Source organism: Vombatus ursinus, unplaced genomic scaffold (genome assembly GCF_900497805.2).
Source record: "Vombatus ursinus unplaced genomic scaffold, bare-nosed wombat genome assembly UNPS02015255.1, whole genome shotgun sequence".
Taxonomy (NCBI): domain Eukaryota; kingdom Metazoa; phylum Chordata; class Mammalia; order Diprotodontia; family Vombatidae; genus Vombatus; species Vombatus ursinus.
Genome location: NW_020955033.1, coordinates 17,742,596 through 17,758,394, shown reverse-complemented (window position 1 = coordinate 17,758,394; position 15,799 = coordinate 17,742,596). Strand labels below are relative to the sequence as shown.

General features: G+C 36.9%; 1 long non-coding RNA gene across 1 annotated transcript; it reads left to right on the top strand.

Annotated features, from left to right (window-relative positions):
* The first annotated feature begins 5,427 nt into the window (after positions 1-5,427).
* Positions 5,428-13,132, top strand: LOC114031934. The gene is made up of 3 exons (XR_003567778.1): positions 5,428-5,674; positions 9,750-9,911; positions 12,941-13,132. It is a non-coding gene; the product is annotated as an uncharacterized LOC114031934 (long non-coding RNA).
* The last annotated feature ends 2,667 nt before the right edge of the window (positions 13,133-15,799 follow it).

The following is a 15,799-nucleotide window of genomic DNA, read 5'->3' as shown; positions in this document are numbered from 1 at the left end:
TCCAGGAGTTTATGTGAGAAAGAGTGGAGAAATATAGGCTAACAGCTTGCAGAGATGATCAGATAAAATGAGTTTTTTCATTGTTTTTGGATAAGGGATATAGGAATGTGCTTTTAGGCATCAGGGAAGGAACCTATAGATAGAAAATACTTGGGACAGATTGGGGACGGTAAATTGGACAACTTCGTGGAGAAGACAGGAGAGGATGGGGCAAGGGTGTAAGTTGAGCAGTTTGTTTTGGTAAGGAGAAGGGCCACCTCTTCATGTGAGACAGGGGTTAAGAACGAGATAGAATATGATGATGTCAGAATGATGTGAAATGAGGAGGAGGGGAGAAGAGAAAGTTCTTGGAGAATAATCTAAATTTTTCTTGTGAAAAGTATGGGGTAAGATTCTGAGACGAAAAGATAAGATTAGGGTGTACAATGGGGGGTTTAAGGAAGGATTCAAAAGCTTGGAATAGCCTTTGCAGTGAGTGTTATAAAGAAGTGAATAGAGGTATGTAGAGATTGTCTTTCTTCACTGATAGTCCCATTGAGATTATGTAACAAAAATTTGTATTGGCTCCAGTCAACACAATTTTTTGATTTTCTCCAGCTTTATTCACCAGTGTTTGAAAAGGAGTGAAGAAGGGAATTATCCAAAATTGGGGTTTAACAAGTCATATTTGGTGATAGGACAAGGGGACAAAGGAATTGAGTGCAGAAGACAGTGAACAGATACGAGGATGTGAGCAAACAGTTTTCAAAAGAGTTCAAGGTCTTCTGACTCCAAATCCAGTGGATTTTCAGCTCTATCCATTAGCAACACTGACCTTCAGGCTCTATTAACCTTCTAGTTGCAGTCTGGCATCTCTTTTCACAGAGAATTGTGCTTTCCAGTGTCATTGATCCCAGCAAACCCCAGTGCCTTTTTTTTTCTTTTCTTGTTTGCTGAGGAATTCTCTAAAGTGACACTCATCAAGTTTCCCCAGACCAAAAACCAAAGGTAAAAACGAGCAGCAGAATAAGAAGACATATTGGCACACAAACATTTAAAAAGTGTGTAAAAATAGATCCCAGCTTCAGGCAACTCAATATGCTCTTTCTGAAATTGATGTGGCTTGTGATTTAAATTCCATCAGGCACAGTGGCCCTTGAACACAGTAAAACCCATTCATTTACACCCTCCCCCAAAGATGTGCTTCTGACCAGTTAATGGATATTGTAATAACATTTGAATTCCAGAGTCCCCTGGTCCCAGTGAACATATGAGCCATTTTATGAAACTGCACATTTCTGTCTGGCCCAAAGCAAACTCATCTGCTTTCATATTCCATTTTACACTGACCATCATATACTGGACCTGCCAACGACTGGTTGAAAATGAAATATTTTGTTATACAATATGTTTTCCAAATGCTTCTTAACCCACAGTATAAGTGCAAGAGTCAACTTTTAAAGCACTGCACAGCTATCTCCACTTCACATTCTTTGCTTGCTTATAGTGGACTGGAACATTTTCCCCTCATCTGTTCTTCATTGTATGTTGTGATGTTACTCTAATGGGGGCCATCCTAAAGGGTGCTCAGGAACCTGAGAAAGTCACACTGCATTGGTCTTCTGGCTTCCAACATTGTTATCCAGGCTGCAACACAGTAGATAGGGCACTGAGCCTGGAGACAGGAAGACCTGAGTTCAAATCTAACCTGAAACACTTACTCACTATGTGATCCTGGACAAATCATTTAACTTCTGTTTCCTTCAGTTTCCTCATCTGTAAAAGGGGACAATAATAATACCTCTCAGGCTTGCTATGAGGATGAGATAATATTTTAAAGTGCTTTGCAAGCATTAAAGCACTATATAAATACTATTGTTATCCAACTGTATCCTGTGGACCAGCTTAATTAAATTTGGGGTGGTGTTATCTCCACAGGTTTGTTCTTTATGTCATGGTTTTGTAGCTGACTTATTGTGCAACTACATGAATCATTTAATATTTCCTTTATTGATAAAACTAAGGGATCAGGCTAGATTTCTGAGATTCTTTCCAAATATAAAGTTATGTGACCCTAAATTTTTCATTCTTAGAAATTCATGCAGACCATATACAAAAGAATAGGTAGTAGTCATCTTTCTCTCTCTCTCTCTCTGTCTCTCTCTCTCTCTGTTTCTCTCTCTCTCTCTCTCTTTCTCTCTCTCTCTCTCTCTCTCAAGGGAGTGCCACATCAGTGATATCAAGGAATCTTGGGATACTGAAGTCTTAGCCACAAAACATTTTAAACAATGAATTAAGCTCCCTTTTACATATAGAAAACTATGAAATTTAGGGGCTTGTGGAACCCAACCATTGGTTCACATTAGAGACAATATGTCATTATTGTGAACTCCAGTAATAACTATACAAATTCAGCCCTTCAAAGGCAACTAGATTGATATATTTACTATATTCTGGATCTGCAAACCTTAAGGCATCTTGGGTTATGAGACTTTGTATATGAATAAGTGGCACTTATATAGGGCTTTAATGATTACAAAGTGCCTTATATATACTATCCCATCAGATTCTCATATTATTCTAGAGTGTAGGTAGTGCAAATAAATATTCTCATTTTTTTAAATGAGGAAACTGTGAATTGGAAAGGGAGGTGACTTGTCCAAGGTCATAGAATTAATAAGTGGCAGAATCAGAACTTCAACCTAGGCCCTCTGGTCTCAAATGGAAAGTTCTTTCCACTACTCTCTAGGATTATAGATTCAGAGCTGAAAGTGACCTTTGGAGTTATGTATCCCAGCTCCCTCATAGCTGAGGAAACTAATATAGAGAAGCTATATAACATTAAGTAACATCCAAATTCACATAGTGGTAAATAGCAGGCTTAGGACTTGAGCCATAATCCTCTGACTCCAAGGTTTCTGCTCATTATATTACACCATGCTGCCTCTGAACTACATTATTTGAAGAGTTACATCTAAGGTCTAGAGATACAGATTCAATTACTTGTCTCTTATTCAAATAAGAGTTCCAGATGAGAGCCACTCATTTTGCCCAACCTTGTTTGCTCTATCTATAAAATGGAGAATATACTTTGTTTCTCCTTCTCCTTTCTATGTGATTCCTGGTCTGCATGGTTGCTGTTTGTTTAGAGATGCCAGTCAAATACCTGTCCTTGTTTTCCCATGAATAAGGCATGGGAGCCCAGGGCACAATTTTCCTTGGTATTTAACTAGGGGCTATTTTTAGGCTGTTAATCAATAGTTTCCTTTGTATAACTGATATGAAGTCATTCCCTGACTAAAGGCTCAGTAACTATTAATTATTGACGGTAACATTTTTGTAACATCCTCTGTTAACATATAATACCTCTGTAATTTGTAAAGGGACATGGCAAACTTCTATAGTGTATAAGAAGTCATGAAACGATTGAGAAATGCCCATCGATGGTGTGAGGTGGGTATAGATTTTGGGGCATAGGGTTTGGGTCTTTTCAAAGTTAGGTTGCTTGGGAATGCAGCCCAAAGTGCCTGGTAAACTTCATTTAAGCCTCAGATAAATATTGGAAAGACAAAGGAAAACCAACAAAAAGAGTAAGGGAAAGGTGAAAAGAACTTTGAAGAGAGAGTTCAAGAGAGTATGACACAATCTCTCACACAATGGCTTTGATTAACTGAAAGAGTTGTACAGGCCCTGTTCATTTACCATTCTGATTGATTCCGTTGGGAAAAAAAAAAAGTTCTTACCTAGTTAAATTACCAGAGATAAAATGGGATGATTTTAACCTTACTCTTACATCTCAGAAGAGAGGATGAGAAAACTAGTCACTATCTTCCTATCCTATTTTGACAGGTATCTAAGTTGTAGATAATAAGTATATTTTCTGCAAGGTTGCCTATCCTTGATTATAATTTCTTTATAGGATGGTCATTCTTTTAACACAACACCATTGGACATCTAGCTGAAACAAGTTCATTTCATAGTCTATAATTCCACATTACCCAGTTTGTTCACCCCTCCCTCCCACCTTAACTTAGTTTTACTTTGGCAATTAGCTTTTGGTAATACTACTGCAACTTATAATTCATAGTTTCAAATAATTTCATTTTATACTCTTGTAAACTGTTTTGTGTTAGGTTAGTTATTCTTTTCAAACCAAAGGTAGGTAACCTAGTTGCAGCAAAGGAGAGATGAATAACACACAAAGGAAAAGATCATTGCTATATCCTCTGGTCAATTTTCTGATTGTTTATCATTATGGGTGATGGGGACATTATTCTACAGCCAGCTCCTATGTATAATGTTTCCTGATATTTAAAATATGAAATGAACTTAGGTTACATAAGTAAGGTCAAATAAAAAAACCCAAGCTAAACAAAACAATACAAAAGGAAGCATATGCTAATACATTTTCGTTCATTAACTACAGGAACATTTGTGTTGGGTGAATAATGCTTGTATAATAATCTCTGTTCTCTTTAATTTAGCTGGTTGAGTGTGCCTGGGTGAGTTTACTTTATACTCCCTCTCAATTTTAACCAGTTGTAACCAAGTGAAGGTAATCAGGGTTAAGTGACCTGCCCAGGGTCACACAGCTAGTAAGTGTTATGTGTTTGAGACCAGATTTGAACTTAGGTCCTCCTGACTCCAAGGCCAGAGCTCTATCCACTGTGCCACCTAGCTGCCCCAAAGTGAAGGTTTTAAAGCATGGATCTGACCATGTTACCTCCTTGCTCAATTAGTTCTGGTGGCCCCTATTACCTCTAATAATACTAGTTAACAATAGTTAACAGTAACTGTTAAACACTTTACAATTATTATCTCATTTGATCCTCACAACAACCCTGGGAAGTACTATTATTATCCTCATTTTACAGATAAGGAAACTGAGGCAAATAGCATGAAATATAAATACAAAGTCCTCTGCCATTTGAAACTCTTTATAACATGGTCCTTTTCTACCTTTCCAGTCATCCTAAGCTTTAGTCCCTTCCACAAACTCTACTTTACCTCACCCTGGTCTACTTTCTGTTTGTCTACCCTGTACACTTCATTTCCTGTCTCTAGGCCTCTATACTTGCTAATGTCCCTGCTTAAAATGCTCTTCCCCCTTACCTATGCCTCTTAGGTTTCTTAGATTACCTGAAGCTTCAGATCAAATCCTATCTCCTCCAGGAAACCTTTTCTTATCACCTCAATGGCCAGTGCCTTCTCCTTTAAGATTGCCTTCCATCTACTCTGTATAGATCTTGTTTATACCTATTTATTTATATGCAGTTTTGCCCATTAGAATGTAAGTTCTTTGAAAGTAGGAACTATTTTTGTCTTTTTTTTTAATTTCCAAGGTTTAGCACAGTGTCTGACACATAGTAAGTATTAAATAAATGCCTGTTGCTTAGTTAGTTGATTGATTGAGTCATCTCTAGGTGGCACAGTGGATAGGGTTTCCAGGCCTCGAGTCAGGAAGACTCACCTTCCAGAGTTCAAATTCAGCCTCAGACACTTATTGGTTGTGTGACTATCTTCTGTGAGGGCTTGTGTAGACACTTTTACTTCCAATTTGTCTTCCAGAAAGGAAGTCATCTTCTACTATCACCATCCCTTGTTTCTCCAAGGCCTCCCTGGCGAAAAGCTTCCCAGTGAATAATGGGTGGTGTATTGGCAGCAGCATGGAGGAGCTAATCTGTTTTAGATAATGGTAAGACTGCCCATAGTGAATTTTTATCATTTTTGTTGAGGATTTGAAACCACAATCACAACAGGGCATTGCTTAGAAATCAATGCAGTATGTGATTCTTTTTTTTTTTTTTTGCTTTTTGGTGAGGTGATTGGGGTTAAGTGACTTGCCCAGGGTCATATAGCTAGTGAGTATTAAGTGTCTGAGGCTGGATTTGAACTCAGGTCCTCCTGACTCCAAGACCAGAGCTCTATTCACTGCACCACTTAGCTGCCCCTAGTATATGATTCATATTAACCTATTTGTATTTAAATTTCATACCCACATTTAAATATATATATACATATACATATTGCTTATTAAAATAAACAATACACATTATTAAATGCTGATACTGACATTTAGATATACACATTTATGCTGCTTATTAAAACAACAATTCACATTATAGATTGGTTTATTTTATTTGTATGTGCAATCTTTAGTGTTTGAGAACAATGAGAAACATGGTGTTACAATTCATTTCTTCTGAACATGCTTTGAAGTAATCCTTAGTGATTTTAAGCATCCTGGCCTCCATAGTGGTACATGTTTTCCCCGCAGTCACAATTGCCTGCTCCTTGCTGGTCAAATGTCTAAACACATGGGTCTTTGCAGGCAAGCTTCAATCAAATACTATAAAGACTCCTTTTCAGTTAGTTCCTTCTACATTTTGATAAAACACATTCAAGCATCTGCTAGAGTGAGAGTTTCAGCTCTCCCAGAGCTTAGCATGGTGCTCAGCACACAGCAGGCACTCAATGAATGTTTGCTGAACTGAATTAAATTGACTCTGCTCAATGATGTTAGCTGTATTCTTATCATTTCAGTTTTGTCCAAAGAAGTACAAGAATATAGGAAGACTAGCATCAAGCCATTTTATTCACCTAGGCAGGAGTGTTCATGCTTCTGTCTTTACTTACAAAGTCTAATTTTTAATATATAACCATTCAACCTGGCAATTTCCCCAATTCTTTCTTATATTGGTGGTCCAGGGTCCCAGAGGTCAGATGACAACCTTTCCTTTCGGTTTCTAGGGATAATTCTGATGAGCTGGAGTCTCTAGTACTGTTGCTCACAAGCTCCTATCTGATATACTCCCCACTGGTTATCAGCCAGAGTTAATCATAATTTTAAAAAGGGCATAGCAAGGACAGAGATTACAAAAACATCCTCCAAACCAAGGGTGTACTCTCCTTTTATGCACATACCTGAAGATTGTGGGGCTAGAGAGACATGATAGCTAAGGTCTCTGTGGATGTAGTCTTGCACTTAAAGTACCATGTTATTGCGGCACATGTATAGAAAACATATGGGGCTAGAGAGTACCTTGTTATTCCTAGCCCTAGGACTCCCTGAATTCTTCAAAGAATCCTCACCAAATTTGTTTCCTACATAAGTTGTAGGAGATGAAAGGATCAGCTGCGTTGACTCCTTCCAGGACGAGATATCTGATGATATGATCCATCCACTATTGGGCTAGATCAAATATGACACTTGGCTGCTGTCATAGCAGCCTGTCACAGAACTCTGCTGTTGCTGTCCCCGGACTCCAGTTGTCAGGGAGACCATGGGTAGCTTTACTGGATCTCCTGGTCTCCCTATTCACCTGGTACTTCTGTCTTAGAAGACACACAGCACCAGGAAGGACCACACACACACACACACCCCCGAAAACAAACAAACAAGCAACAAAAAAACAACCAGAGTCTCTATTCTCTCAGTAACGCAGGGTGAGTAGATGGGATATAGATAACCTCGACTTTTCCCTATCCAGCATCTCATAGCAGCTGTCCCTCAAAAGTTTAAAAGGGATACTCACACTGATGCCTTAACACTGATTACTGGATGAAGTCTGATGATGCCATATGAGAAATATTTTATGATTATTTGAAGACAATCAGTCACACCCTGTGGGGCTATGTATAAACACAGTAAGACACATCATAGGGTGACTATTTAGTAGTAAAACAGTCAGGTTTCAGAAGCTTTCAGGCCCAGGAGGGCCCTGAGGAATCAGTCACTTGTACATCTACCCAAGGACAGAAAGGGGAGGGTGAGCCCAGACAAACCTTATACTGTTTCCTGAACAGCACAGGCTAGTAAGCATCTCTATCAGAAACTGAAGATACACCAAGAACAAATTGTACACACTGAGGGAAGGCTGATTTAGGACCCTAAAAGGGAACTGGTCCTTGGAGCCCAGCAAAGAGCTGTTTAAGAGGAACTTCCTGAGGACTCCAAAAAGGGGGAAAATGCTTTCCAATAGTACCTGGACATTTACCCTTTCATCACATGTGCTTTCTAAATTTGATCCCATTCTCCCCAGGAACCTTGTGTTATAAGCAGAAAATGTGTCCTCAGTTTGTGGGTATGTTTTGTATGAACAGTTCTTACTGAACCACCTTTCTAAAAGCTAATTAAAACTGGCAAATTGGAGCACCCTATATAGAGCCTAGTGAACAACAGCAATAGAGACCTTGGTCTCAAGAAACATAAGGGGAGAAGTAGTTAGCTACCTTCTGGGGCTCTGGCCCACCAACAAGAATGGGAGTTTGGGAATTAGTCCAATGGGGGTGTTACAAATATAATAGAATTCTCCTTTTCCTTAATGAGAAATTTTTATTGTTGTTCAGTCATTTCACTTGTGTTTGACTCTCTGTGACCCCATTTTGGGGTTTTTGTTGCAGAGATACTGGAGTGATTTGCCTTTTCCTTCTCCAGCTAATTTTACAGATGAAGAATTAAAGCAAATAGGGTGAAGTGACTTGCCCAGGGTTATACAGCTAGTAAGTGTCTGTGGCCAGATTTGAACTCAGGAAGATGAGTCTTTCTGACCCCAGGCCCAGCACTGTATCCACTATGTCACGTAGCTGCCCTGAATGTATTAGTTGACTGTATGGATTTTCTTCCATTTCTTTAGGCTTTCTATGTGAATGTGAATCTGTTCTTCAAAATTAAAAGAATTCAAAAACATACTAATGATTTTATAGCCTGACAAAAAGAACAAGAAATAGTTATGTATGTCTGCTAGGGAATGCTGTGTGCAATGTGGATGCATTTTATTTTATTTTTTAAAATTTCTCTTTAGTGTCTTGTGCCTGTAGAATTTCTGCTATCTATCAAATGATATCAAGATGGAGATCATACATTATTTCCTATAGTGCTAAACTTTGATCACGTTGAAAGCCCCCTCATTCTTTGGATGCCACTGATACTTAGTATAATAAAAATTAAGATGGTCTAATCCTAGTTTAACATTTTTAAGATTAAACTTAAGAGCAATGCACTTGTAATTTATATTTAATACTGATAACTATAACATTGCTAATCTCCAGACATATGGATCACTTTGGAGGGAAGAAGGAATCAGCTTAAACTTGGCACATGTTTTGCTGACCATCAGTGATTTTAGTTTGACTCATTTTACCTAGAATGGAAGCTAAAATTTTTCTTGTTATCTCTTACTGATAAGAGTGAGTTATCTAGGACATACAGCTTATCTTCAATATAGTACATTGCATTTGAATTGCTGTCCTTATTTTAGTAAGCTATCTTTCTAAAATAACTAATAACTTTTTGGAAAGCTTAATTCCTAATTTTGCATGAGATCAATACATATTTTTATTCATATCACTAGTTTGTTATTTTTTTCTTAATCAGATAACCGACTTGGAATTATATCTTGAGTAGAACTTAAAGAGAATGTCAAACTTGGATTAATAAACTATGTAACATGTGCCATACTTTTGCAAAACAAAGTGCTATATGAATGCTAACTATGCTTATTCTTTTTTAAACATGTTATTTATTTTATTTTTAATTTATGAAATAAAACAAGCATTTTTATAACATAGAATTTAAAAAAAGATGATTGTACATGAAATTGCAAATCTATTATGTACAACTTGCTATTCTTTTTAAATGTATAACAAAGTTGTCATGTAACTTTCTTCTTTTTCCTTCCCCAACTTACGATAATATGTTATTATATTCATACATAGAATTTCTGAGTTCCATTAGTATACGTTTAAAATTTATCCTATTTTTGTTGCAGGCATCTTCTGGATTGATAGACCACTAAATGTAGTTACTGATAGATATGAAAATCTGAAACAATTGATGCTATCATGCAAGTTGTAATCTTCCTGGAAACAAGGAGACATACAGAAAACAAAAGAGTTAAGTCTTCTATTTGAAGTTTTCTACCAGGAAGGAGGTAATGATCAGTTTATGGATAATCATCATACTATAAGTGAATGGAAACTCCAACTCTCCAGAAAGGACACATGAGATATCTTTAAATAAAGATTGGTTGACATTGCTACAGCAATACTAGGCTTCCTGATGAAAGGAAGCTCACAGAAACAGATGCTGACTACATTTCTTCTGAGAGTGTCTCCAGTCCTAAAACAAAATCATTCTATGAGAAGGTCCTTAAGGATTCAGTTAATTCAATTCCTTTAATTTACAGATAAGAAAACTGCTATAAAGAAGTTTAGGAAACTTCTACAAAATGTAACAAATAAAATGACATTGAAGCAAACTGAGGCACAATTTTCTTCAAGGCAAGATTACAGTTTATTAGCAGTGACAGGTATAGCTGTTAATGAAATGGGTCAGACTGGCTTCCTTTGCAGGTCAGTGACAGGATGGGAATGAAAAGACCCTATTCATTGAGAACCTATTGAGACCCAAAAAAGGTGGGGGAATGGTTGACAGGTAAAGAATAACTGCAGCTGGAGAAAGTGGGTTGGCCTTCCCATGTGGTTTTCTGTCGATTTGTTGTTGTTATTCAATTATTTTGGTCATGTCTGACTCTTCATGACTGCATTTGGGGTTTTCTTGATCAAGATACTGGAGTGGTTTGACATTTTCTTCTCCAGCTCATTTTACAGATGAGGAACTGAGGCAAACAGGTTTAAATGACTTGCCCCGGGTCATATAGCTAGTAAATATCTGAGGCCAGATTTGAACTCAGGAAGATGAGTCTTCCTGACTCCAGGCCTGGCACTCTATCCACTGCCACCTAGCTTGCCCACTCTGATGAGTAAGGAATGCTAATTGCTTTTTCTGCCTCTAGTAATCTTGTCCAGAAAATCAAAACTACCCCAGTCAGGATCCCTTCCTCCCTCCCCTATGCTTACTCAGCCTTCCCTCTGGAGACCAAATCACCCTTAAGTTTGACAAGGAGAGGTAAGGACAGGAGAGCTCTTCCCTGGGGAGGGGCCCAGCCCAAGTTGGTTCTTTGTTTACTTGTAAACAAAGCAAAGGTCCCATTTTAAACTCATTTACTAGCAAATACTGGGGGTGGAATGGGGGGGGGTGAGGCACTAGGAGTAATCATGTTATTCAACCAAGTTTTTATTTCAGCCTGGGAGAGAATGTCTTTTAAGTTAGACTGAGAAATGAGGTTTGACAAAATGGGGACTAGGATGAATTACAGAGTAATATTGATTATTAAATGATAAAATATAATATTATCTTTAAAAGGAGATAAGTAACTTATCCAAAATCATATATAAGTCCAAAGTAATGGGGGAAGAGTACTATATATGAAAGTGGTGAGGATCTAGACAAAAGAATGATCAGTATGATGAGAAATTCATCACTATGTTAGACAACTAGGTAGTACAGTAGATAACTTGTTGGACTCGTAATCAGGAAGGCTTACTTTCGAATCCTGCCTCAGACATTTAGTTGTGTGACCATGGGCAGGTCACTCAATCTCTAAGCCTCAGTTTCTTCATCTGTAAAATGGAAGTAATAAATGACATACCTCATAGGGTTGTTTTGAGGATCAATTGAGTTAATGTATGTAAAGTGCTTTGCAAACTTTAAAGTGCCGTATAAATGCTAGCTATTTAACAACAACAACGATGCAATGACTCTTGGAGTTATGTCTTGAGTTAGATCTTAAATGAACTTGGATCAACAGAGAAAAGACTGGAGAGAACTCCATACTGTATAAGAAGCATGAGCAAAGTACTGATGGCAACAACAGATCTAAGACATCCACAGATTGAGAAGGCATGTATGTACCCGAGATGAGATTTGACAGTTGTGCTTCTCGTGTCCACAAGAGATTTGGAGCCTTTACTGGAGCTCAGGGAAATTAATTCATGACAAAATTAATCTCTACATGCTTTGGAGGGTGGAATTTTCTATATTCACTTGTAAGAGATACTATTAAAAGAGAATTCTTCTTCACTTAACACCTTCTCTAAACTGTTATACCCAAGGCTGCTGAATGTTTTCACTCTCCTTAGGCCTGGATCTGGTAAAGAGCAGAAACAGAAACACGTTTTTAAAAAATAGCAAAAATATAGTTATATTTTTCTGTATTTCTTTTTTTGGAAAATTTAAATATATGAATATGCAAAGTATTTGATTTTTCTCAGCATGAGGAACTTTTGCTAGCAGCTAAGTTTTCAACCCTCTTATTACTTAATAAATTACGGTTACTGGAAACATGAAAAGGTTAAGTGACTTGCCTAGGGTCATACATCTAATAAGTAGGAGATGTGGGATTTGAGCCAGAGTATCCTTGACTCTAAGCCAAAAATTCTGTCTATCGCTCCCTCCTGCCTCTATAAAATTTGAAATTTAAACAAATTCAGATTTAAAAAATGGATTAAACATTCTAGAAAGGTGCTCCTACCTGATACTTAGTATTTGACGATTATTTCCCCAAAATGATATTTTTATGCAAAATCCTTTATAGCACCAGACAACCATTTACTCATCTACAAAAAAAGAAAATTGGACAGGATGCTTACTGACATCCTTTCAGGATAAAGAATGGAAACTGCTTGAGGACAACAGTGATTCCATTTTTTTCTTTGCATCCCCAGCACCCAGCCCAATGCTTGGCACATAATAGGCATTCAATGAATGTATGTTAGATTCATCGATAGATTGATAGATTACATATACTTTATACCCAGTACAGATTATATAGCATAATTCTCAAATGTCAGAACAAAATGTATTTGAGCCCTTAGGGGGGAAATGTTACTTTCATAAGAAAATGAAGATTTTATTACATTCTTGACCAGTGGATTTCCTCTGGAACAGGAGTTCTTAACTTTATTATTGTTATTATTTTTGGTATCATGGCATGTACCCCTTTGTTGTCTCATGAAATCTATGAATGCCTCCTCAGAATATTTTAATGCATAAAATAAAATAGAATTGTGATGGAAATAATTATATTAAAATATAGTTTCTCTGTCTCTCTCTATCTAGTTCATAGACCATTGGTTAAGAATCCCTCCTCTGGAAGCTGACAGAATTGTTCAAATCTTTATGATTAGTCCTTGAAGAAAAAGAAGAATGTCCATCTGGGGAATAGTGTGCATTTATTCCTGTCAGGATAAGAAACAAAGTCATTCTTCTCTTTGCTCACAATGTCCAGAACAAAGAGGAAAAAGAACATTTTTATTTATTTTTTCATTTTTACTTTTTAAAAATTAATTTATTTTGATTTATCAACAATCACTTCCATAATCTTTTGAGTTTTAAATTTTTCTCCTCTTCCCTCCCCCCTCCCTCCCCAATATGGCACACAATCTGATTTATGCTATACATGTACATTCCTATTAAACATATTTTCACATTAGTGATGTTTTAAAGAAGAATTATAACCAATAGGAGGAACCACAAGAAAGAGAAAACAAAACAAAACAGAAGAAAAAAATAGCAGATAGTATGCTTCGATATGCATTCAAACTCCATAGTTCTTTCTTTGGATGTGGATAGCATTTTCCATCATGAGACCTTTGGAGATGTCTTAGATCTTTGCATTGCTGAGAAGGGCTAAGTCTATCAATGTTAGTCATCACACAACATGGCTGTTACTGTGTACAATGTTCTCCTGCTTCTGCTCACTTCACTCAGTATCAGTCCAGCAAGTCAAAAAGAACATTTTTAAAGGTTGTATAGTTGGATTGAAGTTGAGTTCTAATTCTTGCTGTATCTTTGATCTTGAGAGCTACAGAAGCCCACTTGTATCAAAATAAGAGTTTAAGTACAACAGAACTCTATATACGTCACATTTCCTAAACTTACCTACATTATAATTAAATACTAAGAATCCAATATTTTGTAATAAAATAATCTGCTGAACCATAACAGTAAGGTGTGAATTTATCCATTTATCTGAGAGAGGACACCATTATTAAATTTTCAAATGCTCTTAGGCAAACTAGTCACTAAACTGGAATGCAGGAATGGAAGAGAAGAGTTGGCTCAAATGGGTCAAAGGAGAGGGTTGATAGCATTACATCTGTATGGAAATTGAAGAAAATGAGAGGGGTAGCTTGGTAGGAAGCATTTGGATGTTTATCAAAGGCTGAGAAGTTTGGTTAAAGCTAATAAGAGAAATTTAATAGGGACAAATATAAAGTTTTCCACTTGGGTGAAAAAAATCAACTGCATAAGTACATGCTTAGAAAGCAGTTCATATGAAGAAGTCAAAGAAGTGTTAGTGGGCCCCTAGAACAATATGAATTAGCAGTGTGGTGTAACAAACAATAGAACTTAAAAGGGCAAGTCATCTAAGCCTGTTTGCCTCAGTTCCTCATCTGTAAAATGAGCTGGAGAAAGAAATGACAAACTGCTCCAGTGACTTTGCCAAGTAAATCCCATATGAGGTCATGAAGAGTCAGACACAACTGAAAAATGACTGAAATTGGCTACAGGTAAAAAAAAAATCAGGCAGAGAAAAGCACATGATAAGTCAGCCATCTTTTCATTCAGTTCGGAAACTGAGCTGAGTACTTGTAGCTTCTAGATTTTTGCCTAATTGGGGGGTAAACTTCAAAAAAGGGAAGGGATAATGTCAGTTAAAAGTCTCCAGGAATTATTATTGTTGAAGGATCTTCAAAACTAATTGCATTTATTAATTAGGAAAGGACAGGTCCTGGGGAGACCAGCAGGGCAGAGGAAAATTAGCAACAACATAGTACTGACAAATTTTGATACTGTAACAATATATAATTCTGAGAAATAACAGAAAAAGAGAAAACATTGGAGAGTTAAGTACTAAAGAATAATGGGTATTTGTTGAATTATTTGACAAGTATTGAAGCTATATGACACAATGGAAAAAAAAATCCTGGATTTGGAATTAAAAGAGCTGGGTTTCAATACCAGCTCTGCCATTTCATCCTCTCTTCCTTACTCTTAATCACATTTATCTCATGTATCCAATCAGTTGTCAAATTTTGTCATTTCTACCTTTATAAAATCTCTCATATCTCTGCTCATAGTACTACTACACTTGTTCAGGCCCCACTCTAATGAATCAACTTTTTCATCAATGTACTACAAGTCTTTTCTAACTCAATAGTCCAGGATCCTTGCTGTCTCATGAATATAACATATTTAACTCTTGTACCCATTCTAGTCAATACCATATTATTAAGTTGCATTGTACAGTCATTGTTTCAGGGATTTCCAGTGGAGTATCACTGGGGTTTTTACTTGATCCTAGGCTGTTTAACAATTAAAAAAATTCAATAATGTATATAAAAGCATTGTGTTTTTCACAAATAAATACGTGTGTGTTCAACATAATTATATGTTGCATTGCATTCTTTACAAGGATCTATGTATTCACATTGTAAATTGTTAATGATGTTATATTTTATAAATATAATGGTTATAATTTTGTTAATAAAATGGTTAAGAAGATTTGAATATTTCTATATTTTGTAAAGTTCTCACTAGACTTAAGTGATCATGATTCCTCTAGCTACATCTCTAGCCCTAGTCTCTCTCCTAAGGTTCAGTCTTGCATCAACAGTGGCCTATTGGACTTCCTGAGCAGCATATCCCATAGGTATGTCAAACTCAACATGTCCAAAACACAACTCATTTGGCTTCCTCTCCCCTCAACTCTCCTATCTTTTGAACTTTCCTTTTGCTATTGAGGGTATCACCATCATCCTAGTCACCCAAGTTTTCCACATCAATGCCATCCTTGACCCCTCCTCACTCCTACCTATCCCCATATTCAATTCTCTGCCAAATCTTATTGTTTCTACCTTCATTATTTCTCTTTTAAATGTCCCCTTCTCTCCACTCAAAGAATACCTCCACCTT